Genomic DNA, 24445 nt, shown 5'->3' with positions numbered 1-24445 from the left:
ATCAGGGCACTACTAAAAATGAGTAGGATCAAAAATGTAACTTGATTGCTGGTAAGAATGTAAAATGGTGCAGCTGCTATGGGAAATAGCATGCAGTTACTCAAAAAATTAAATATAGAATTACCATATGATCTAGCAACTTCACTTGTGGGTATATACCCCAAAGAAATTAAGCTGGGATTCAAACAGATATGTATACACCTGTGTTCATAGAAGTGTTATTCACAAGAGCCAAAAGGTGGAAACAATACAAGTGTCCATCTGCAGATGAATGGATAAGTAAAATGTAATACATACATACAATGGAATATTATTCGGCCTTGAAATGGAAGAAAATTCTGACACGTGATACAATATAGATGAATCATGTGGACATTTTGCTGAGTGAAATAAGCCAGTCACAAAAGGTCAAATACTATATGATTCCACTTATATATGGTACCTGGAGTAGTAAAATTCTTAGAGTCGGAAAGTAGAATTGTGGTTGCCAGGGGCTGAGAGGAAGATAAGATGGGGAGTTGGTATTTCATGGATAGAGAGTTTCAGTTTGGGAATATGAAAAAGTTCTGGAGATGGATGGTGGTGATGATTGGGCAAAAATGTGAACATACTTAATGTCACAGAACAGTACACTTAATGGCTACAACGGTAAATTTTATGTTATGTGTATTTTCCCACAATAAAAAAGTAGATACACATATTTTAAACTTAGAACCTTCATCATAGCAATATGTATCATATATACACTGAAAATAATTATTCAATTTTAGTAAAATAACACAACCTATTAAATTATTGACGCAAAATTTGCTATTGTTTGAGAGTTTTATAATTCTTTTGTTTTGTCTAAAGATTTTATAAATTTAGAATAGCTATTCCTATATCAAGTCTATAACTAGTTATAGCTGTGTATTATAATAAAATAATTTAAGTAAAAAATGTAATGGCATTTGTAGCTAGAAAAATTAAGATTGGAGTCTAAGAATTGTTAAACTAGAATCATTATTTTATTATTGCTATACCTATGATAGTTGGTTGTTAACTATTTTAGACACATTATTTCTTACAAAAATTTCAAGTTTACAACATAAGAGGATCTTTGTTAACTATTTACTGTTTTATAAATTTATATGTAGTTCATCAATTGTGATGTTTTGAGTCTTAATTAGGCCTTTGACATAAATGATATTCAGGGATTTAAGTTGAAACACCTTATAGTTTGGATACAACTGTCCTCTGATTATGATATATTTGGAAAGGTACTATCCTTCCCTGAATCTGCCAGGTCCCCAATGATGCTGACCGCACGCTAGTTACCCTAATGGTTTTTCATCAGAAGTTGTCCCACCTGTGGTGAACCCATCTTGCATAAGCAATCCTGCGTATGGCTTGTGACTGATTTGGCTGCAGAAAACTGGTTGTTACAAAAGTCTCCTGCAGATTGCACCTAGAATTCTGATTGAGGTAAAGTATATTTGCTCCCCTAATTCTTTTCACTCTTGCAAGTGGACCACAAAGGACAAGAAGGTAAACTTGTCCAAGTGTGTGGGCCACTGTGAGCACTAAAAAGTTTTAGAAAATCCCCGCTGCTTGCCAAGCAGAAGAAGTGATTGAAGCAGCTATTTAGAAGTGATTTTTTTTAGAAAGGTTAGTGAAAATGTTGTACTTTCCTTTCATGGCCTTATTTTTACTGATGACATTGGATTGGAGTCTAAGGATTGTTAAACTAGAATCATTATTTTATTATTGCTATACCTGCAGTCCAGGAATTAACTCAAAAAAATGTAGTCAAGGAATTACTCAAAAAATGTAGTCAAAAATGTAAGCCTAGACACTTACTTGCTACTGATTTTCAATCAAGATGATGCAGGTGACAAATGAAAGGCAATAGGAAAACTAAGTATTTGCTCTTAATTAAGTTAATAAATAATATCAAAAATTCAAATGTGTGCTATTCTTCACCATAATACTTATCCATGGGTCTGGGTTCAAGTCGACTTGCATTTGGGAAGAGTTTGTTATGCTGTGATCAATAGCTATAGCCACTTAGTTTCAAAACCAAATAAATATTGACTGTCTACTTTTTAAGAGTTGAAATATCAAATTAGGTTTCTCATGAGTCCATTTAGATGATCAGTAAGTCTAACACTGCCAATTCAAAATAAAATAGGTTTAGATCCTTAGTATATCTTTGAATGTTTGAAATCAAATACTAATTTCTTCTAGTTACATCTGTAGCTATTTATAACTAGACCTCTGTACTTTGTTTCTTCAGCACAGTGTGTGTTTTTCAATACTGTGTGGGAGGTTATAGATCATACAAAATAGACATATTCCAGTGTGTTTTTAAAATATGAGATGTCTTGAGAGTATTCTGTCCCTGCACATATTAGCAGTTTGTCCCTGTTAGGTTGGTAATATCTCAGCTGAAGACCTAGGAAATGGCATTAGGCACATACTGGTCCATTGTAAAGAAGGGAGACAGCAATTCATTGTCCTCAGAATTGAGTTCTCTCAGCTATGGAGTGAGTAAAAATGGTTCATTTTAAATATCTGTTTTCACCAATTCTAATGAAAATGACTATTAATAAGAGAGAGTATTATCCACCAGTAGGAGAGGAGTAAAGGAAAACCGGAACTTTTCCATGGCATGAGTCACTCAGCAGGAGTAAAAGTGTGTTAATGCTTTACCTATGATGAGCTTATCTTAGTAAACCACAAAACCCAGAGTGATAATGGGTGACCCATTTTCAGTTTAATGCATTCCCTCCCTCCCTCCCTCCCTCTTTCCTTTCTTGCCTACTTTCTTTTCTCTTCCTTTTTTTTTTTTTTTTTTTTTTTAAGAGCAGATTTATCTTTTTAAACTACATTGTTGCTTTGGCCGAGACACCAGCACTCTGAGGTAACCCCACATGTTGTTGTATAAATTGGGACCTATAACAGTTCATGGCAGGTAACCTCCAATAGTATGAAAAGCGTCAGCTTAGAAGTTAGAGGAGGTGATCATCTACCATTATACATCCACAAGACCCTGATAATGTCACCTACTCTTTCTGAGCCTAAATTTTATCATCTATAAAATAGTAATATTTGTCAGTATTAATAGAAGCACCTATAAGACTTTCAAAAGTTTTAGTAAATAGCAACAATTTAACAAGGGCTTACCATGTGCCCTGCATTTTCTGGGTACTTTGCATACACTAACTCATTTAACTTTTAGAACGCTCCACTTAAGTCTCTTGAAAGGATTAAAGCAGAGGTTTTTCTAAGATCCCATCTATCTCTAAAATGATATATCTGTCAAGGTTGCCAGATAAAATACGGGGATACCTAGTTGCATTTCAATTTCAGATAAACAATAAATATTTTTAGTATGGTTAGGTCCCAAATATTGCATGCAACATACTTATACTAAACAATTATCCTGAAATATATTCATTGTTTATCTGAAATTCAAGTTTAATTTAGTGTCCTGTATTTTTATTTGCTGAATCTGGCAACCCCCTGTATGGTGATTAAACATTTTTCAAGCAATTTGGTTTGGAGGAAGGACATTTAGTCTCAAACCCTATTGCAGTTTAATAAGATGAGATTGAGGTTAGAAGTCTAGTGATGAGAGAGAACACATACAGTAGTGAGCCCGGGAATATCACCAAGAGGAAATGGGATAAAGAATAGCGTAAAGGCACCATCCAAAGCGCTTTCATTTTGAATCATCATCTCAGTCTTTTGAGGTATTTTGCCTGTTTTACAGTTGAATAAAGCAAGACAAAAGATAAGTTGTTATAGATCATATAGCTAATAAGTGAAAAAAGCTTGGAATTGAATCCAGGTCTCTTTGCCACTTAAACTTGTTTTTTTTAATTGCTATGAGGTTTTCCTTCTTTCAAAGGTAGTTGGAGAGGAAGAGTAATTCTTTTTCTCTGATAGACGGATAAGGGTAAGAAGGTGATTGAGATGTTGAGAAAATTTGAGGTGAAGGGGTGCAAGATGAGATAGCTCATCAGAACTCATTTTCATCAAATTATAAAGTTGTATCATTACAGAAAGTGAAGATGGTAGGGTTGGGAATGGAGGGTAAAAGAAAATAGAAAATGTTTGGAAATAGAAGTGTGTATATTATGTAGAAGTCAACTGAGATATTTCATGATAATTGGTTTTAAGAAACATCTAGTTGGAAGGTAATTTGTTAACTTATTAACTTTCCAGTCAGGGTGATGACTGTGACTTGTGACTTGGGGTGTTGACTACTTGTGATTATGTTAAAGCTCAGAAGTTGTGGTCTATAGGAGGAGAGAAATGAGATGGTTTTTAGACATGTGGCCATAAGGGCATCCTTAGGCAGATGTCCAGTAGGCGGTTTTAGAATTAGACAAGAAAGAGCAAGGTTAGAGAAAGACAACTATAAAAGGATGAAAGGAGAAACATAGGAAGCAAAATAATAAAGGCATAATTTATTGTCTATACTATGTGCAGATATTTTCCAGATGTTGTCTCTGATCATCCAACAACCATATAAGCAGGAACAGCCATTTGGGAAATGCAATCATGCTAAACATTCTGACCAATATTTGACTGTCAGACACAAGACCAAAATCTGGGTGTCTCCATGTGCCAAGCCAGTGATCTTTGGAGAAAGTGTATAGAGGAGAAGCAGATCATAGGCTGGAGGAAAAGATGTTTATGTTTAAGGGATCAGTCGAAGAGGAAATAACAAAATAAACCAGCAATAGAGAATTAAAAGAGCCCACTAACCTGGATATGTTAATTAACATGAATGTGCTGATTATTTTTTATTATATATATATATATATATATATATATATATATATATATATATCACATCATCAAATTGTATACTTTAAATATATATAATTCTTAATTGTCAAATATGCCTCAATATAAAAAATAGAGCGAGAGAGGGCACTAACCCAAAGATGTGGAAGAGAGACTTTTCAAGAAGGAATATTGGTCAGTGGAGTCTACTGATGGGTCTGTATTTCCAAGGAGATGTGGAGACATGACTTGTCCACTAAGAAGTCATCTGGTGGCCTTTTATAGATCAGTCAGAGGGCTGGTGTGAGAAGTCATGCTGCAGAAAGTTATACTTTAAATATAAGTGGGGAGGGTGGAGTTTTAATTTTCAATTACTCTTTCAAGATAATGGAAAATTGTGCATGTTGGAACATGGCATGTATAAGTCTGCTGCTTAAAGAAGTAAGCTTACAATAGGCAGACTGTGAATTAGTTTCCAACTGCTGCTGTAAAAAAAGTACCACAAACTTGGTGGCTCAAAACAGTACATCTATTATATTACAGTTCTGGAGGCTGGGGATCCACATGCAGCTTGCTAGGCTAAAATTAAAGTGTCAGCATGGCTGTGTTCTTCTGGAGCTTCAGAGAGAATGTTTCCTTGCCTTTTCCACCTTCTGAAGGCAGGCTGTATTTCTTGGCTTATGGTTCCTTTTTCGATCTTCAAAACCAGAGGTGTAGCATCTTCATATCTCTCTCTGACTCTGACCCTCCTGTCCCCTTCTTTCTTTTATAAGGACCCCGTGATTATATTGGGCGTACACAAGTAATCCATTATAATCTCCCCATTTCAAGAACCTTAACTTAATCACATCTGCAAATTCCCTTTTACCGTACAAGGTAATATATTCATAGGTTCCGGGCATTAGGATGATAAAAACATGGACATCTTTGGGGGCTATTACTCTACTTACCAACGTGTGATTTGTTTGTCTCGTGACATCTCTTGCAGGAATAGCTCTCCTTCCTCTGGAAATAGCTCTCTCTTCACCCATTCATATGGACACCAAGGGAACTCATATTCTTATGTGAACTTGCTCCCCTGATTATGGTTCATTGATATATATTGGGCACTCTTTCCAAATTGAGACACTCTTGGAATCTAAAAAGAAAGTCCAATGAATCTTTCAATGCTGAAGCACTCAAACATAAACTTGAGGGTTATTATTTTTGCCATGTGTGTAGTTTGTAAGTTTGTAATGAGAGAGTGGTGAGCAGAAGGTAGATGATTAGGTGGTTAGGACTCCGCTCTTTCACTGCCAAGGGCCCAGGTTCGATCCCTGGTTGGGGAACTAAGATCCCACAAGCTGCGTGGTGTGGCCAAAAAAAAGAAGGGAGCTGAGCTGAGGCCTGGGGGTCATCCTATGGGTGCTTGCACTCTTGCTTCCAGCTTGCATTACTGCCTTACCACACAAGCTTGCATTACTGCCTTACCACACAAGCTCGTTGATTAAATTTGTTTGGTTGTTCAACTCTTTCATGAGGAACTGGATTTTCTAGCCAATCAAATCCTCCTTTCTGTTTAACTTATTTTGAGTAGAGTTTCTTTGTAATCAACATATTCTTTATTAATTCAAGAACGTGAATAAGTGAGGTCTTTTAGAAGGTGGGAGGGGGGCTTGTTTTTAAGATGGTGATTAAGAGTCACTGTGGGTGAAGAGATTCCTTTTCAGTCAAATAAATCAGGTATCTGTGTACACATTTCTTTTTTTTTTTAATTAATTTTTATTGGAGTATGTTTGCTTTACAATGTTGTGTTAGCCTTCAGTGCACAACAAAATGAGTCAGCCGTACATATACAGATATCCCCTCCCTGTTGGACTTCCCTCCTATTTAGGTTACCACAGTGCATTAGGCAGAGTTCCCTGTGCTATACAGTATGTTCCCATCAGTTGTCTATTTTATACATAGTATCAATAATATATATGTGTCAATCCCCGTCTCCCAATTCCTCCCTCTCCACCCTTTTCCCCCTTGGTATCCATACATTTGTTCTCTACATCTATGTCTCTATTTCTGCTTTGCAAATAAGATCATCTATACCATTTTTCTAGATTCCACATATATGTGTTCTTATACGATATTTGCTTTTCTCTTTCTGACTTACTTCACTCTGTATGAGACTCTCTAGGTCCATCCACATCTCTACAGATGACACAATTTCATTCCTTTTTATGGCTGAGTAATATTCCATTGTATATATGTACCACAACTTCTTTATCCATTCCTCTGTCAATAGGCATTTAGGTTGCTTCCATATCCTGGCTATTGTAAATAGTGCTGCAATGAACATTGGGATGCATGTGTTTTTTTGAATTATGGTTTTCTCTGGATATATGCCCAGGAGTGGGATTATTGGGTCATACAGTAATTCTATTTTTAGTTTTTTAGGGAACCTCCATACTGTTTTCCATAGTGGCTATATCAATTTACATTCCCACCAACAGTGTATGAGGGTTCCCTTTTCTCCACACCCTCTCCAGGATTTATGGTTTGTAGATTTTTTTTGATGATGGCCATTCTGACTGGTATGAGGTGATACCTCATTGTAGTTTTGATTTGCATTTCTCTAATAATTAGTGATGTTGAGCATCTTTTCATGTGTTTGTTGGCCATCTGTATGTCTTCTTTGGAGAAACATCTATTTAGGTCTTTTGTCCATTTTTTGATTGGGTTGTTTGTGTTTTTGATATTGAGCTGCATAAGCTGCTTGTATATTTTGGAGATTAATCCTTTGTCAGTTGCATCATTTGCAAATAGTTTCTCCCATTCTGAGGGTTGTCTTTTCATCTTGTTTATGGTTTCCTTTGCTGTGCAAAAGCTTTTAAGTTTCATTAGGTCCCATTTGTTTATTTTTGTTTTAATTTTCGTTACCCTAGGAGGTGGGTCAAAAAAGATGTTGCTGTGATTTGTGTCAAAGAGTGTTTTTCCTATGTTTTCCTCTAAGAGTTTTATAGTGTCTGGTCTTACATTTAGGTCTTTAATCCATTTTGAGTTTGCTTTTTGTGTGTGGTGTTTGGGAGTATTCTAATTTCATTCTTTTACATGTAGCTGTCCAGTTTTCCCAGCACCACTTATTGAAGAAGCTGTCTTTTCTCCATTGTATTTTCTTGCCTGCTTTGTCATAGATTAGGTGACCATAGGTGTGTGCGTGTGTTCATCTCTGGGTGTACACATTTCTAATTTGCTTTTGCTAAGGGTAAAAATAAGAATTTTTCCTTGCAACCTATCTTTATGACATCTAGACCTTTCCCTCTGTCTTTCCAGTACAAATGTAGGACAAAGTTCCCTTAAATGCTGCATGAAGCTCAATTTTTCTTTCCTTTTGTGAGTAAAATTTGATGGTATAATACTTACATAGTGCATTAATAAGCTTCGTGTCTTTTAGGATCTAGTCATGAATTTAACTCTTCTCTTTTTCCCCCGAATCTCTTCAGAAGTAAAATAGGTTCCCTTTCCCAATTCTCTTTCTTAACGATTTCTGAGGCTTGGAGATTATATAACTTCTTTTATAATAAGAAAGAAAAAAATTGCTCTATCCTGAGTAAAAGGAGACTTAGATTCTTTGAGAATTCTTTTTAAAATGTTATATATTTAATTATTTACCTTAAACTAACAACAGCCTACATGCTCTGGACCCCATACAGTCTTTATTAAGCCCAGTGAAATATATTAGGAATCATCAGAAGGTCCTAAGTTTTCAGTAAATGCTTGTATGGATATGAGAGTTAATGACAGAATTTTATTAAATATCCCTCCCCCTGTTTGCCTAAACAGAAAGATTGATCATTATCTGGACAAATATTGCTGTCTCCATTTCCTCACTCGGATCAGCTCTTTTTAAACTCTCCTCATCACATTAGCTCATCTATTAATTTTTAAAGTATTTGGTAAGGACATACTATGTGCTGAATCCTGGGGGTTATAGTATGAGTGATTGATAGTGGCTCTCACTGTGGAATTTATGATTGAGCTGGGCAGGCAAACAAGGAAACAGGTGCTAGAGAGAATTAAATACAGGTTCTTACCAAGATCTGAAAATGACAGAGAGCTTTAGAAGCAGTAAGGGAGGCAATGCTTTGTTGTCATTGAGCTGAGGGTTGAGGATCCAAGGGAGACTGGGAAAAGCAGATGCAACTAATGCAAAACTTCATCTTGCCTCTGTAGCGAGCAAATGTTCCAATAGTTACTTGCATGAAGGCCAGGTGGGATCACTCCCACAGACCCAGCACCTGAGGATTCCTCTGGTTCTTGGACTTGTGTTTAGTCTTCTACTTTATCTTACTGTGTTATCATCTGGAATGATTAGTATTTCTATACATGGGTGGGGTTATAGTCAGACAAGCTGTGGCAAGTTTTTTAAACAATTTTCAGTCAACAGTAGGGTGAGCTCTACAGGGAAATATTACTTGCTGTGGGATTTTTTGGAAATTTACTAAATGTTTCTGTTCTCATTCCCCTCACTTGTATATGAGAGAATTAGTTGCATCTGTTTATATTCAAGGACACTTATCGCTCCAAGAGGACCTATCTTTCGATTTCTGGCAGTTATTTCCTGCACAAAACCCATCTCAAAATCTGGCTCTAAAAGAGAGGGATGGAACTGCACAAGCAGGAAGTATATGTCTCTTTCTCTCATTCCACTTCATTTTGGAGAATTGCAAAAGGTACTCTAATAAAAACACAGTTCGTTTAGCATCACCAAACCTGGTGTTTCCCAAATATATTTGGCCAATGAGTCTTTTTCTTTCCCATTTAGAGTAACTCTTGTTAAAACTGTAAGGAATTGGCTTTCTGCAGATCTCAGTCTGGGATCTCCCCACTGAGAGCAGGCAGTGATAGGAAAGAACATAAGTTCAAAGACATAAGTTGAACACCTATTATGTGTGCAGCACTCTGATAGGAGCTGGGAACATTAAAATGAAAGTCATGGCCGTTGCCCTCATCAAATTTACAATTACCAGGGGAAGACTGACATCATAAACTACAAAAACACACTTTAAAGTACAGTTGTGATAAAATTCCAATGCCATGAGCTTGCTCTTACCATGTATGTGAGGAAACATGTATAGGTATGTTGGAAATCAGTATGTGTTGTATGTATTTATGTATCATCTGATCAATCTGATTTAATCCTCATAGTATCATTAGAAGGTAGATTTTATTATCCTTCCACACTGTTCAAGGGGGTAGGTCTTCTTAGGCTCAATTAAATATTCAGATTTACAAGACTATCATAGGCCATATTTGACACCAGATGCTCAGAAGGGTATATAGGATAGGAACACAGAATGCCAGCAGGGAAGCATCATACATTTTTCTCCTACGGGAGACCATCCAGCAGACAGCTCAGGTATTAGGAGATGAGATTCATCGGAGGGATTTAAAGTGGGTCTGACTTAGAATCTTCATGTTCCACCGAAGCCAGTAGGTCTTGAACAACTCCACACGCATAGTTTCCAGGGTCCTTGCAAGGAAGTTGCTAGTTGCAAGAGACTTTACATTTAGGGAAGTCAATTCCTATGGCTTTCCCATAAGGTATTCATAGTATGTTTCTAGTTCCTCCCTGTCTAAATGTAATTTACCACGCAGGAGTCATTTGGCTGAAGTTAACCAATGGCCAAATTTTCATGCCATAGGGAAAAAGATTTTGCAAACTCTTTACCTACAGGTGCAAGGTGATTGAGTAATTTCCCTAAGGTCACACCTCTGGGAATTAGGAAACAATGAGTTATCAAGGTCTGAACTGAGGTCTATTTATTCCTGAGAGTCAATCTCTTTCAACTTTTAAAGTGTCCTCCACTAGCAAAGGTTTTCCCTGTAAAAGGCAGCAATAAATGAAAGCAGAATAGACATAGACACATTAGTCATGAAAAAGACTAGGGTAATTCCTCCTCTGAAACAGGAGGGAAGGAGAAGAGAGATTATTTTAGATAATTAAGAATTGATAATGTTATTTTCAAGATTTATGACTTTTAGAGTGACAGGCATCAAAACATCCTAGGATCAGTTTTATTGACAGGCAGAATAATCTCTCAACGTAATGCATTTATTCGTAATTAACTTTAGTGATAGTTTCCGCAACAGAGGAATAATTGGCACTAACTTAAAATTAGAAGTTATAGACCTCATTACATAAACAGTAGTTCAACAGTTCCAATTTTCTAGTTTCATTCCTATGTGAATGAACATCGCATCCCTTCATATTACCCTTGTAAATATTTGGTAATAAACTACCTCACAATACTCTATTCTTTAGATGTTCAACATGACTTACAACACCACTGGACAAAATAAAACTCAATTCATTTGGTTTAGAGTCAAGGAGAAAGGAAGCATACGTAAATAAAATTTTCCCTTAAAAAGTGGTAATATGATGTAGTCATCTTTGAGCTAGTGTAGTGAAGTCTGTCCGTTTAGGAGAGTAAGAATCTATTTTGTCAGATTCGGTACTTTTCTGGGCACTGAGATGGAACATACTACATGCATACAATTACTGCTGTCAGTGGATTGCCCAAAATGCTCATGCTTTTTTCTGTATGTAGTTATCTCAGTGGAGTTTCTACTGAGGAAATTAAATGTCTGTAGTGGCTTAATGGGAAACAGAGGTGTTTAAAAATGCTGAAATGGGTGTATTCAAACATGGTTTGGTTTAAAATGAAACTGCAACAGTTTTCAAAATGGGATTCTTACTCTATTAAAATGCAAATAAACAATGTCTTTTTTTTCTGTCTTCCTCCCAGACATTCCAGCCTAGTTATAAAATATCTTTGAAATACATTGTCTTGTCATTATTGAGACATGAATTTTTTGTGCTAAATTTATTAACAAATTATTGGGAGTTCCCTGGCGGTCCAATGGTTAGACTCCATGCTCTCACTGCTGAGGGCCTGGGTTCAATCTCTGGTCAGGGAAGTAAAATTCCACAAGCCACGTGGTGTGGCCAAAAAAAAAAAATTATTGACATTATTAAAATATCACCTTCCTTTTGTTATTTGTAGCAGGAAACTGGGCAGATAAAACTTAAAAACTGGGTTTTTTTTTATTACAAATAAATAGATGAGATTCCTAGAAGAAATATAAACTTCTGATAAGTGAGGAAGAAGCGAAGCCTCCAAAATCTAAAATAGTCGCTTCCTCTGAGAATTGATAGTACTCAGGTTGCTGAATTAGGCTTTCACGTGATTCCTTTCCATATTTTACTCTATCTCAACTCCCCAAAGTTAAGTGGAGAAGTGAAACTTCTCTTTGCTGATTGTACAACTGCACTGATGTAAGCAACAAAAATTATTTCCATTCTTATACTATTTTTTTAAACTCGGGATATCCTGTTTGTATTTAGATGTCCCAGTTCAGTTCATTGTGGGTGTTTCCAGACTGCTAGAAGCACTGAACTAGGATGTTAGAAAACTGCAACTGAGAGTGTGTAACTTCTCTGAATCTAATTTCACTCACCTTCCCTCTATTACTCCTGCTTCACTCTGAGTCCTAAGTTGATGCAGGGACGCTACACCTACTGCCAGTTGTGGCTACTCTGTTTCCTTGTGAGATTCCCCACCCATGTCAACAGTCTCATTGTACTCTTCTGTTACGTTTGCTAACTGACTTTAAACCTGAGACTTAGTGGAATCATCTCCAAAACTGTTTTTTCAACAGTGTACTAGATGAACCTTCCAAAATATAACTCCTACTGCTGCCATAATCATTATCAGAAAGAATTATAAATGTATGAGGCTAGAGCATGGTGCGAAAATTTCCTGGGTTTATCTGATGGTGCATACAGCATCCACCGCAAATGGGTGTTCTCTCTCTCTCTCCTCCCCTTCCCTTACATGTTTCTCTTTGCATTTTCTACCATTATGCCCTCATTCGAAGATCCAGACTACATTCTTTAATGGATAGGCAAGGTTCTTCAGTTTCTCTCTGTTATTGAAACTGAAGAGGCAACAGATCATTCCAGTCCTTACACTGTCTGAGTGTGATGGGGAAATTTAGATCCTTCACATTTTCCAGAGGGAAATAACTATAAAAACAATCTAAAAACAACAAAACTTTATCTTGCTACTTCTGACGGCCTCTCTTAGCTACTTTGTATCCATTATAATGCAAAATGGGTTCACCCCCCCCACCTCTGTTTCTTATCTTACAAAAACCTTGCTCCTAGAAGAAATGGAGAATAAAACCTTGTCCTGAAATGTATTCATTTATCCATTGTGTCTGGTATTATTATTGTGTTATTATGAATAGCTATGTGTTTTTGCAAACAGTGTTCCTAATACATCCTCTGTGATGATATGGCTTATATCAGGTGTGGGAAAATCTCTTTGCTCACTTTTTTAGACTGAGCAGTGATTGATTTTGTGCCTATTGTAACTAACATTGATTTAGTAATTTGATGACTATAAAGAAGAAGGAAGGGGGCTTCCCTGGTGGCGCAGTGGTTGAGAATCTGCCTGCCAATGCAGGGCACACGGGTTCGAGCCCTGGTCTGGGAAGATCCCACATGCCGCGGAGCAACTGGGCCCGTGAGCCACAATTACAGAGCCTGCGCATCTGGAGCCTGTGCTCCGCAGCAAGAGAGGCCGCGATAGTGAGAGGCCCGCGCACCACGATGAAGAGTGACCCCCTCTTGCCACAACTAGAGAAACCCCTCCCACAGAAACGAAGACCCAACACAGCCATAAATAAAAATAAATTAATTAATTAAAAAAAAAAAGTGCTCCACTATCAAAATCCAGGATTAAAAAAAAAAAAGAAGAAGAAGAAGAATGGCAAACAATGTAGTGTTATCTTTTATTGTTTACACCAACTTTTGGACTAATTAGGTAAAAGGAAAAATATATATGTTCATGAACTTTGGAAATAATATGGCATTTCCTATTATTCCCATGGAGAGTTGCATTTAGTAAAGCAGCAAGAGGAAATTTTAATTAGAATATACCAGATAAATATCATGAATCATGGAATATCACTGATATATAAAGTGACTAAATTTTTCAAAATAAAAACCAGGACACATGTGCTGACAATGAAATATAATATTTAACACTGGAATTGAGCTGGAAAATTTGGGTTGTATGGTCCACATAGCTATGTAGAAGCATCACATAATTGTTTAAATATATCTTTAGGCATAATTCACGCTAAGCTGAATTTAATATGCAGCTATATTGATCCTAAGCATAGCTAGTGATTAATAGTAATACTTAACCATATTCAGCAGCTTTTTAAATGAGGGATCAAAATTATTCTAGCACAATGCTATTAGTTTCTATTATCTTGGGAGTACATGGCAAGAATGATCACACTTGACTATAGAAGGTAGATGTACAGAGATGTGCTGTACATTTCTTTAACCATAAATGATAAATTTGGAGCAAAAACATATGCTAAGGTTTGTTTGTTTCTTTTTTAGTTCAAGTCTAAAATCTTGTGCTTCCTTTTAAAATACTAGTCCAGCAAATATTTTTACTCTTTTATTACATCATTTCAAGGAGGACAGAATAGTTCTACCCTAGCGTGTTCTCAACTTTTCAGGATCCTACTTGGGAGCAGAAATAATGCAACTCAATCCTGTTTTTCTATCATCAATAAATATAAAGAATTACTGAATTTTTATGTTCTTATACATTGAAAAATATTTATGAAACTTAAGTAGGACATAATAGAACTATTCAACGTATTTTCCTGTGAAGAGTCCATTGTTTCTAGCTAGATGTTTCTTGGACCAGCTGACCAGATTGACAATTGGATTGATAGTTAAGTTGGCGATTCACCCTGTGCTGGACCACAGTCCATTTATTTGGCCATATGTGCACATGGAGTAGTACTGATTGGCACTTTTCACAGAGTTGCAGATTTCTTGCTTAGGCTCGAATTGTCAAGCGTAGCTCAAAATTAACTAGTGGTTCAAGAAAAAAGAAGAAAATGCTTACAACACTCTACGATAAGTAGGGTGATTGTTCCTGTATTCTGTTCACTTCCAAGATTTGTGAGTTACAGTACAACATGCACTCCATGAGGTATTCTCAGGAGGGCTGAAGTGTGGTGATTAGGGACCTACCCATCACTTTATGTGTCAAGACTTAGAGGATAACAAAGGATGAAGTTGTTGCACATAGAGCAGTTAAATTTTTTCTTGAATAAGGATTCAGAATTGTTTTTGCATAACCCTGGGGAGAGGCTGTGTGTAGATTTCTTCTCTTTCACAGTGCTAAAAACTTAATGGAAGCTGGTATGTGTGTGTGTGGTTTGAGGATGTAAATTGTCGTATATGGGGAGTACAACAGCTAGTAAAAGGGAAGAGAAGGTAAATTCAATAAGAAAACCAAGCATTTTCTTAAGATTTAAAAATTATTTTAATATTTGATATATTGTAAAATCGTCCTAGGTACAAGTGTTTTATAGAAGCAAATTATAAATTTATATAAAATACATAAATTCATATAAAATATATGAATGAATCATATATTACTTGAAGATTTAATATTACATAGATTAAGGACATACAGATTATAGATGTATTTATTTTTCAATTATAGCTTTGAGCCTGAATTAATTGACTGATTTGGGCTGATGTGTTTTAATTATATTTACTCCTAACCCTTTGGTACCTACTCCTATTGTAAGATCAATCCCATTTAAAATGTTAAACTAAGAGGTTTTTTTTAGTAATAGTTTTTGCATGAGCATGTGCTGCTGGTAATGGTAGCATGTGATTTTGATATTTCTATAAGAAAAAGAAACAAGATATGAAAGGAGTAATGTGAAAATATAAATCAGTTACAAGAAAAGATGTTTATTAAGCAGCCATGCTGAGGACCTAGAACAAGGATATTTGATGAATTGTCACCATCTCGTTTTATATCTTTAATCAATACTCTATTAACTAGTGCTACCTTTTATATATTAAATTTAAGTCAATCAACTTTATTTTGCATTTCATTTTCACCTTCACTAGCCAGAAAATAATACTATTTGTTTTTTGTAGTTAAGTTTTTTATGTACAGTCTACATAAAATCCTCATTAACCACAAATTCGTTACATGTTACAAAAACTCATCAAGGTAGTAAATGGAATAATTGGAACCTTTCAATTTTCCCTTTCAATTCAGCAGAATGGGCCAAAGAGCCCATAGCACTGTGCTATGCATTTTTCATCTGCATCAAGTAATAGCCTCTACAGAAGAACTTCACAGTTTGTCTTTCCATTAACATTCTCTGCAATTTCAGTCTTTATCAGGGAGTGCATGTCTGAATTGGCAGCGAGTGACACATGCTCTCATCACTCAGCTATAGGCAACCAGGGCACGCTTCTGTCTCACAGCTTGTGTATGATTTAAGAAAAGAAAATAATGGGGAATCAGTGATTTAAGTTTCTGATATTTTATAATGAATATTGTTGCCTATCTACGATAATTTAAATTCACTTTTCCACATGATGTCAAAATCTTATTCTCCATTCCTCTCCAAATCAAAGCCTAATATACAGTCAGAGGCATGGAGTATTTTGTATGATGGAGAGATATGCTTTTGTGGGGTTGGTAAATTCACATGGGAAGTCTCAGGGGATTAATTATTTTGCTCAAAAATATATTCATATATAAAATATAGCTATATAAAACATATACATGTGTATTTAGAAATATAGCTGATTAATTTTTAAAAAGAAAATAATGAGTGATCAGTGATCTAATTTTAATGGGTGTTGAGCAAAACGAATTTTCAGAGTACCATAGAAATCATTTTACATGTCAAAAAAATTTTTTTTCAGGTTGACTATCTTGAATTTGGGTGCATAACAGAACAACCTGAGGATACTTAACAACTGAATATAGTTTCTTAAAATTTAGTAAGATAAATAATAATTTAATAATTCTGTTTGGTCTGAAGAAATCTTCAGAGCAGGTGTTCTGTAATAGCTATTGATAATTTCAGGAACTAACCTTATAGAAAAGATTTCTTTCACTCATTAGTGTTCCTTATATGCTTAAATCATTCACTGTGCTCCTTTGATGTTAATACTGGTCGAAATATTTGGATCAGGTATGACATGTGATAGACAGAGACAGAGACAGTGTTTCAAAAGAGGATAAGCTCAGTTGACTCAGGGTTGACATGTTGTGTTCCAGATGCTGTTGTCACATTATATCTTTAGTAGGTTTGATGGCTCAGTACTGAAGTGGCCCCAGATTTCCACTATATTACTTGTCTGCAGGAGGGATTTTGCTGTCATCATAGCACCGCTGGAGTAGTGTTTTAGTGATAGTCTTTGCTTTTAAGCCCTGTAGTGCTAATCAAGGAGACAGGTAATAAAATGTCTTTCCATTAACTTATAATTTTATTTAATTAAAAAATAAATGAATAGCTAAGCTTGGCAATATTAATTAGCATTGCGGAAACCCTGTTTTACAGAAGAAATACACCTACTCCCAATTTAATGCCTTTAATTTGTTTTCCCCCAAACGGAGTGTAAGGCAAAAAAGGCATTTCCTGAAATAACTCTTACCATAAAGCACATTCTGTTTAAAAGTACAGCGCTGCTTATAGCAAATTCAAACCTGAAAAGTAAGGCTTCTTTCATCATACCAGGCACAAAGAAAGTGGATATTCTGGCCATTGCTCTTTCTCACTTTCTCACTCTCTTTTGCTGAGCTTTTCTGAATCAGTTCCAAAGACGATGTTTCTCTGAGCTCTATCCTAAGTGCTTGAGTCTTTTAAAAATCTCTTTTTGGAACCATTTTCATGGAAGATGGCAAAAAAAATGTGAGACATAGCACCTCACAGACAGCCTCATGTATGTTTACATGCTTAAGCACAAGGTGAAGAAGGCAATGTGTGGTGATTGATGCTGAATACCAGCACTGCTGGGAATTTCTCTGTAGAGGGACCGATGCTGGCTGAGCAGACGAGTGAATATCATGGTTGGATTCAGAACTAACGTTTTATTTCTGCTTTGTTATTGAGAGAACATTTTTATTTTATTTTTATTTTTTTAATAAATTTACTTATTTGTTTATTTTTGGCTGCTTTGGGTCTTCGTTGCTGCGCACGGGCTTTCTCTAATTGTGGCGAGCGGGGACTACTTTTCCTTGCGGTGCACAGGCTTGTCATTGCGGTGGCTTCTGTTGTTGCGGAGCTCGGGCTCTAGAGCACAGGCTCAGTAGTTGTTGCGCACGGGCTTAGTTGCTCCGCAGCATGTGGGATCTTCCCAGACCAGGGATCGAACCCGTGTGCCCTGCATTGGCAGGTGGATTCTTAACCACTGTGCCACCAGGGAAGCCCCGAGAGAAAAATTTTAAATGGGTACAGGGCGCAATTATTCAGTAGTGCTATTCCCAAAATATCAATGCTTGTGAAGAAAAAAATTTATAGAGATAAATGCCTAGGTGCAACTAGACAATTTTTTTTTTTCACTAATAATTTCCTTTCATTGTCTTAAATAGGCATTTCAACATCTTGGTAGAGATAGTAAATTGAACATTCACTTTCACCTTTATTCTCTGTAAAATCCCTTTTAAAATATCAAAGGTTTATAACAAGATATAAAACCACTTCTGTTGAGGGCATTGGAATCTGGAAAGTTGTGGTTAAGTGGTTACTGACCAGCTCAGAGAATATGATTTGCAAGCCAGTGACAACGAAATCTGAGAAATGACCTCTGAAGAAATTTGTGTTAAGAGGAAATTAGGGCTTCCCTCGTGGCACAGTGGTTAAGAATCTGCCTGCCAATGCAGGGGACACGGGTTCGAGCCCTGGTCTGGGAAATCCCACATGCCGCGGAGCAACTAAGCCCGTGCACCGCACTACTGAGCCTGCGCTCTAGGGCCCGTGAGCCACAACTACTGAAGCCGGCGCACCTACAGCCCATGCTCCACAAGAAGAGAAGCCACAGCAATGAGAAGCCCGTGCACCGCAACGAAGAGTAGCCCCGGCTCACCGCAGGTAGAGAAAGCCCGCACGCAGCAACGAAGACCCAATGCAGCCATAAATAGATAAATAAATAAATTTATTAAAAAAAAAAAAAAAGAGGAAATTAGTTACCCAGATCTTCTCCCTAATTTAGCTCATCCCTTACAGACTGAACACTGGAGTTTATTCCCCAGAAACCATAAACCAGAGTGATGGGTAGAAATACCTTAAGGAAAGGCTTAAGTAAACATTTACACTGAAGGTTGGAAAGACCAGCCATCTTCTCTTACCTGACAGATAGGTGTGTACTCTTCAGGCAAGGGATCTGACAAGCCCAAGATATGAACGTACTGATTTCCAGGGCTCCCCAACTAAATGGCCTACAGTGAAGACTGCAAATGGAAAGATCCTTGGCAAGCATAGAGTTTTCAGTCATCTCTTCAGTACTCTAGAAATAGATCTGAGCATACAGTTGGATATCACAAGATATTTAAAGAAATGAATGAATGAATGGCAAAGTCCAAAACTAACAAATGGGGGAAAAAATGATCAGCTTCTCATTTAACACAACAAATATAGGGCTTACTTTATGCCAAGCATTGTTGTAAGTACTTTATATGTATTAGTCATTTAATATTCAGAACAACTCTATCATTTATAATTTTTATAGATAAAGAAACCGAGATATTGAAGGGTTGACTAACTTTCGCAAGGTCACATAGCTAATAAGTAGTGGGGTCTGGACTTGAATGGAGGCACTTAGTTACTGGTGTCCACACTAGTAACCGCTATATTATATGGCCTCTCAATTTAGAATAAGTATGGACTTTTAAGGAAGAAGAAAATATTTAAAATATCATTGATATTTTTAGAACAATAAGAAAATGTACTGTATCAATTAAATAAGAAAAATATGCCATAAAAAGGAACATTTAGATGTAAAAGTGAGCTCTTGGTTATTGAAATATTATAGAAATAAAAAATCAAAAAAGAATAAGAAGATAAGATCAGGAAAACCTCCAGAAAATCCCTATTTTCTCGAGATTTGTCAGAGATAAAGATATGTAAAGCAAGAGAGAAAAGATAACATGATTAATGAACCAATCCAGGTAGTCCAACATCACAACAGTATGATTGCCAGAATTAGAGACGATAGAAGGCACAAAATAGAAAATCATCAAAGAAACAACTCAAGAAAAATACGTAGAAATAAGTATCACTTCCAAGATTGAAAGTCCCCCCTCAAGGTGTATAGCACACTGGATGAAAAAGACACACTGCGATGCCCATCATTCTGAAATTTCTAGATGGTACAAACAAGATGATCTGCTATTTCCACCATCAGAATGGCATTAGGTAATCTTAACAGACACATTGCAATTGGAAGGTAATAGAGCAATGGCTTAATAATTTTGATGGAAAAATATTTCCTATGTAGAATTTTTATTTACAGATAGAGGAAAATATGGAATGAAAAAACCAAAGTCTCCAAAGGGAGAAAAGTAAAAGAAGTGCCAATATATCAGTGAGAGAGGTTCCCAAGAAAATGACAATGCATCAGATTCAGAGGACAAACAGGCTAATAGAGGGGAAATGGTTCTGGAAAAGATTTCTTTGAGAAAAATGAAAGTAATGCAATAACTAATTCTTTCAGTGTATTGAGGAGAGGATTACACATCTCATTAGGTTTAGGGGGTTAAATCAATGGTGAGTATGTAGATAGCTAAGCAAATGAGCGGAAAAAATTAACTACAGGGAAAACAAAATATTGTCCAGGAAAGAAAAAATAATCATGGTAACAAACATAGTTCAGCAGTGACAACCATGCATCTAGTAAAGAAAAACAGAATATTTATCTTAATCAAATTCAGAGGTTAGTGGGCTGAGAAATGTGAATGTGTTTGTGGTGGGCACTGGGAGGGCATTATCTACTTACTTAATAGTGCCTAAAAATGGAAGTAAAATTTACAGGTATCATTATGAGCAACTATTAGGAATAAGGAAGTAAACATGAAAAGTTTTAGCTAAAAATGAACCCTTTGGAGAGAGGAAATGGGGCACAAAAAGATCACTGTTTTCTAAAAAAAAAAAAAAATCCTTGTAGAATTACTTGATGCCTGAAATTATGAGTATATTTATCTTTGATAAAAATAAAATCTGAATTAATAAAAGCTGTACACTCCTGTTGTGATGCCTAAAAGATGAGAAATGTTTGAGTATTTTCGTCATCAGTTCATAACAATAAGAAATCCCTAGGCATATCTGCTATTCAGTGACTTGTCTATTTTTCTTGGAATTAATATAGCTATTTCTTGCAATTTATTGTCAAAATCTTTCTCAGAGTTTAAAGAGGTCTCTGGAGATTAAGGTCAGTGAAACATCAGTAGTTTTTGTGGTTTTTTATAGCTGGACCCACAGGTACTTTAAGTTGGAGAATAGCTTATGACTATATTCTTTGACATGAGAATGAGCTAATAATTTCACACACATTCCAGCTCTCATCTTTGACTTTATTTTTCCTTTCATATAGTTAAGTGACCAGAGTATGCAGTATTTTAGTGTGCTGATGACAGTTTGCGTTTCCCTTAAATGTGAAGAAAATTCACCTTCTTTTCTGTTTCTCTTTGAGAATTTTCCCTCTCTATGGATCAAAATTTAACAGGGTTTAGAGTCAACTAAAATTTGAATTAATTTATTTCCATAGGAAATGAAACTCTTAAAATTTTCTTATGACAGTGCTGAGAATGACAAATGACTTACCTTAGAGAAACAAATCTTTGAAAGAACAAAGTAGCTTCTTTTTCTGGTAAATCTTAAGAGCAATATACAATTATTAAAATGTTAGAAAAATAGACTACTTCTAATCCCAGCCTCTTAACAGATTAACTGCCAGTCTTTTGAAGTGTATGTATTCTATAAGTACAGTCATAGTATAAATTCCTCTGTTTATTTTTATTCTTTTTCCATTTACACCATAAACTTTGTGTTTCTACATGGTCTTCAAAATTATGATTCTAACGTATGGCATAATATTTCTTACAGAGTCTATGCTATGTGTTACTCAGAGAACGTAGGGAGCATACCTGTGTGTGTTTGTATGTGTAGTTAGCATTTGACAACCCTGTGATGAGCTTCTTTTTATCTATTGATTTTTTTCTTCCATTCAGTGGTCTTTATGATAAATTTCCAGAGGTGACATTCCTGGGACAAAATGAACATTTTTTTGTTCTTGGTATGTATTGTTACATTGCTTGCCTTTAGGATTTTTCTAACTTGGTATTCAGCAAGCATTGTATAAGCATATCTATTTATCTCCTATATAAATAGCTCTGAGTGGAACTCCCTTCCCTGCAACTTAGTAGGGTTAAAATGGTATTTTAATTGATTTTATATGCATTTCTAAGTTTAGCAGTGAGGATGAACTATTTTCATCTTTACAGTATTTGTTTTTCCTTGGTTGCTAATGATCTGTTCATAATTCTTGCCTACATGTCTCTTGGGGGTCTTGATATTTTTCTCATAAACCCAAAGGCAATCTATGCATAATATGAACATTAATTCTTTGTCATACATGAACACTTACATAGACCAGGAGGATGCTTTCCTATATGACTCAGTTTTGCTGATTTTCATTGCAAAGATGCTTCTGAAATTTTGAAACTGCTAATCTTTCCTTTATGGCTTTTTAAAATTTTTCTAAAGCTGAGAAAATTATCACTAGTCTCCAGACTAGTGAAAAATATATTACTGTATTTTTCTGCCAACTTTCCTATAATTTTGTATTTGTATTTCAACATTTTTATATATTGGTGACCACTTTGGGCATATAACCAGTAAGAAACTGGGACACTAGATCCCCTATTGTCTGCAAATGAAAAAGAGAGCTAATTTTGGGTGTAGGATATTTGTTGTCTCAGCTGCAGGCGAGGAGAGTGCTATAATATGCATCAATTGACGCAAATGTTTGTTCAGGTGTAGGGAACACTTCTCAAACTACTTTTGGTAAAAATATCTAACCCACCCAATCATTAGGGGAATGGCTTTGGCCCAAGTGAGAGACCAGGGCAAAAACTGGACTCTGTTGGGGACCAGGGCAAGCAACCCCAAAATATGCCTCAATGGCATGTTGATTATTTTGAATTAAAATTACTTAAGCAGCCAAATCAGTGGGACACTTTGACTCTCCTCTCTGTCTCCCCAAAAGTAGGAAATAAGTCTCTCATGTGAAACATGCGCTCCTGCATCTGGAAGTAGAAGGACACTCTTATCACCAGAGATAGGGAATTTGAGGCCAAGAAGCCTGTGTAAACAAATCTTGTTACTTCTTTAATTAACTACCCCAAGCCCAAACTCTGTTTAGATTCTTTATTAATTAAGCATCCAAACATAAGTTTCTTTGTCTTACCAATTCCTCTCAAATGTATTGTTTCTTTGTCTAAAAAGGATAAAAGATTCCTGCTTTGGTCACTTCTTAGGTCTCATTTCTCTGAGACCTCCATGCACATGAATTAAAATTTGTTTCTTTTTCTTCTGTTAATCTGTCTTGTGTCAATCTGATTATTAGTCCAGCCACAAGATCTCAAGAGGGGTAGAGGGGGGAATATCCCCCTCCCCAACAGCTCTCATGTCCCACGGAAGTGCTGGAACAGATATATCCAACTTGCATCCCTGGGATAATCCCACTTGATCATTGTGTGTGAGTCTTTTAAGGTATTGTTGAATTCAGTATGCTAATATTTTGTTGAGGATTTTTGCATATATTTTCTTCAGTGATACTAGCCTATAATTTTCTTTTTGTGTGTGTGGTTTTTGTCTGGTTTTGGTGTGAGGGTGATGCTGAGAATGAGTTCAGTAGTGTTCTTTTCAAATTTTTGGAATAGTTTGAGAAGAATAGGTGTTAAGTCTTCTTTAAATGTTCGGTAGAATTGAACTGTGAAGTGATCTAGTCCTGGAGTTTTGTTTGTTGGGAGTTTTTTGATTACTGATTCAATCTCTTTACTGGTAATAGGTCTGTTCAGATTTTCTATACACTCCTGATTCAGTCTTGGGAGATTTGTTGGATTTTTAGGAATTTATTCATTTTCATCCCTGTTGTCCAATTTATTGGTGTATAATTGTTCATGGTTATCTCTTATGATCTTATTTATTTCTGTAGTGTCAGTTGTAACTTCTCCTCTTCCACTTCTGACTTTATTTATTTGGGTTCTCTCTCTTACTTTCTTGATGAGTCTGGCTAAAGGTTAATCATTTTTTCATCTTTTCAAAGAACGAGCTCTTAGTTTCATTGATTTTTGCTATTTTTTTTTAGTGTCTATTTCATTTATTGCTGCTCTGATCTTTATTCTTTCCTTCTACTAACTTTGGGTTTTGTTTGTTCTTCTTCTTTTAGTTTCTTTAGATGTAAGTTTAGATTGCATTTTGAGATTTTTCTAATTTCCTGAGGTAGGCTTGTATTGCTATAAAATTCCCTCTTAGAACTGCTTTTACTGCATCACATAGATTTTTGGATTGTTGTGTTTTCATTTTCATTTGTCTCCAGGTATTTTTTGATTTCCTCTTTGATTTCTTCAGTAACCCATTGGTTTTTTAGTAGTATCCTATATAGCGTCCACATGTTTGTGTTTTGTGCAGTGGTTATTTTTTTTCTTGTAGTTGAATTTTAGTCTTATAGTGCTGTGGATGGAAAATATGCTTGATATAACTTCAGTCTTCTTAAATTTGT

Source organism: Eschrichtius robustus, chromosome 13, assembly GCF_028021215.1.
Source record: "Eschrichtius robustus isolate mEscRob2 chromosome 13, mEscRob2.pri, whole genome shotgun sequence".
NCBI lineage: Eukaryota > Metazoa > Chordata > Mammalia > Artiodactyla > Eschrichtiidae > Eschrichtius > Eschrichtius robustus.
This window is presented reverse-complemented; position numbering follows the sequence as displayed.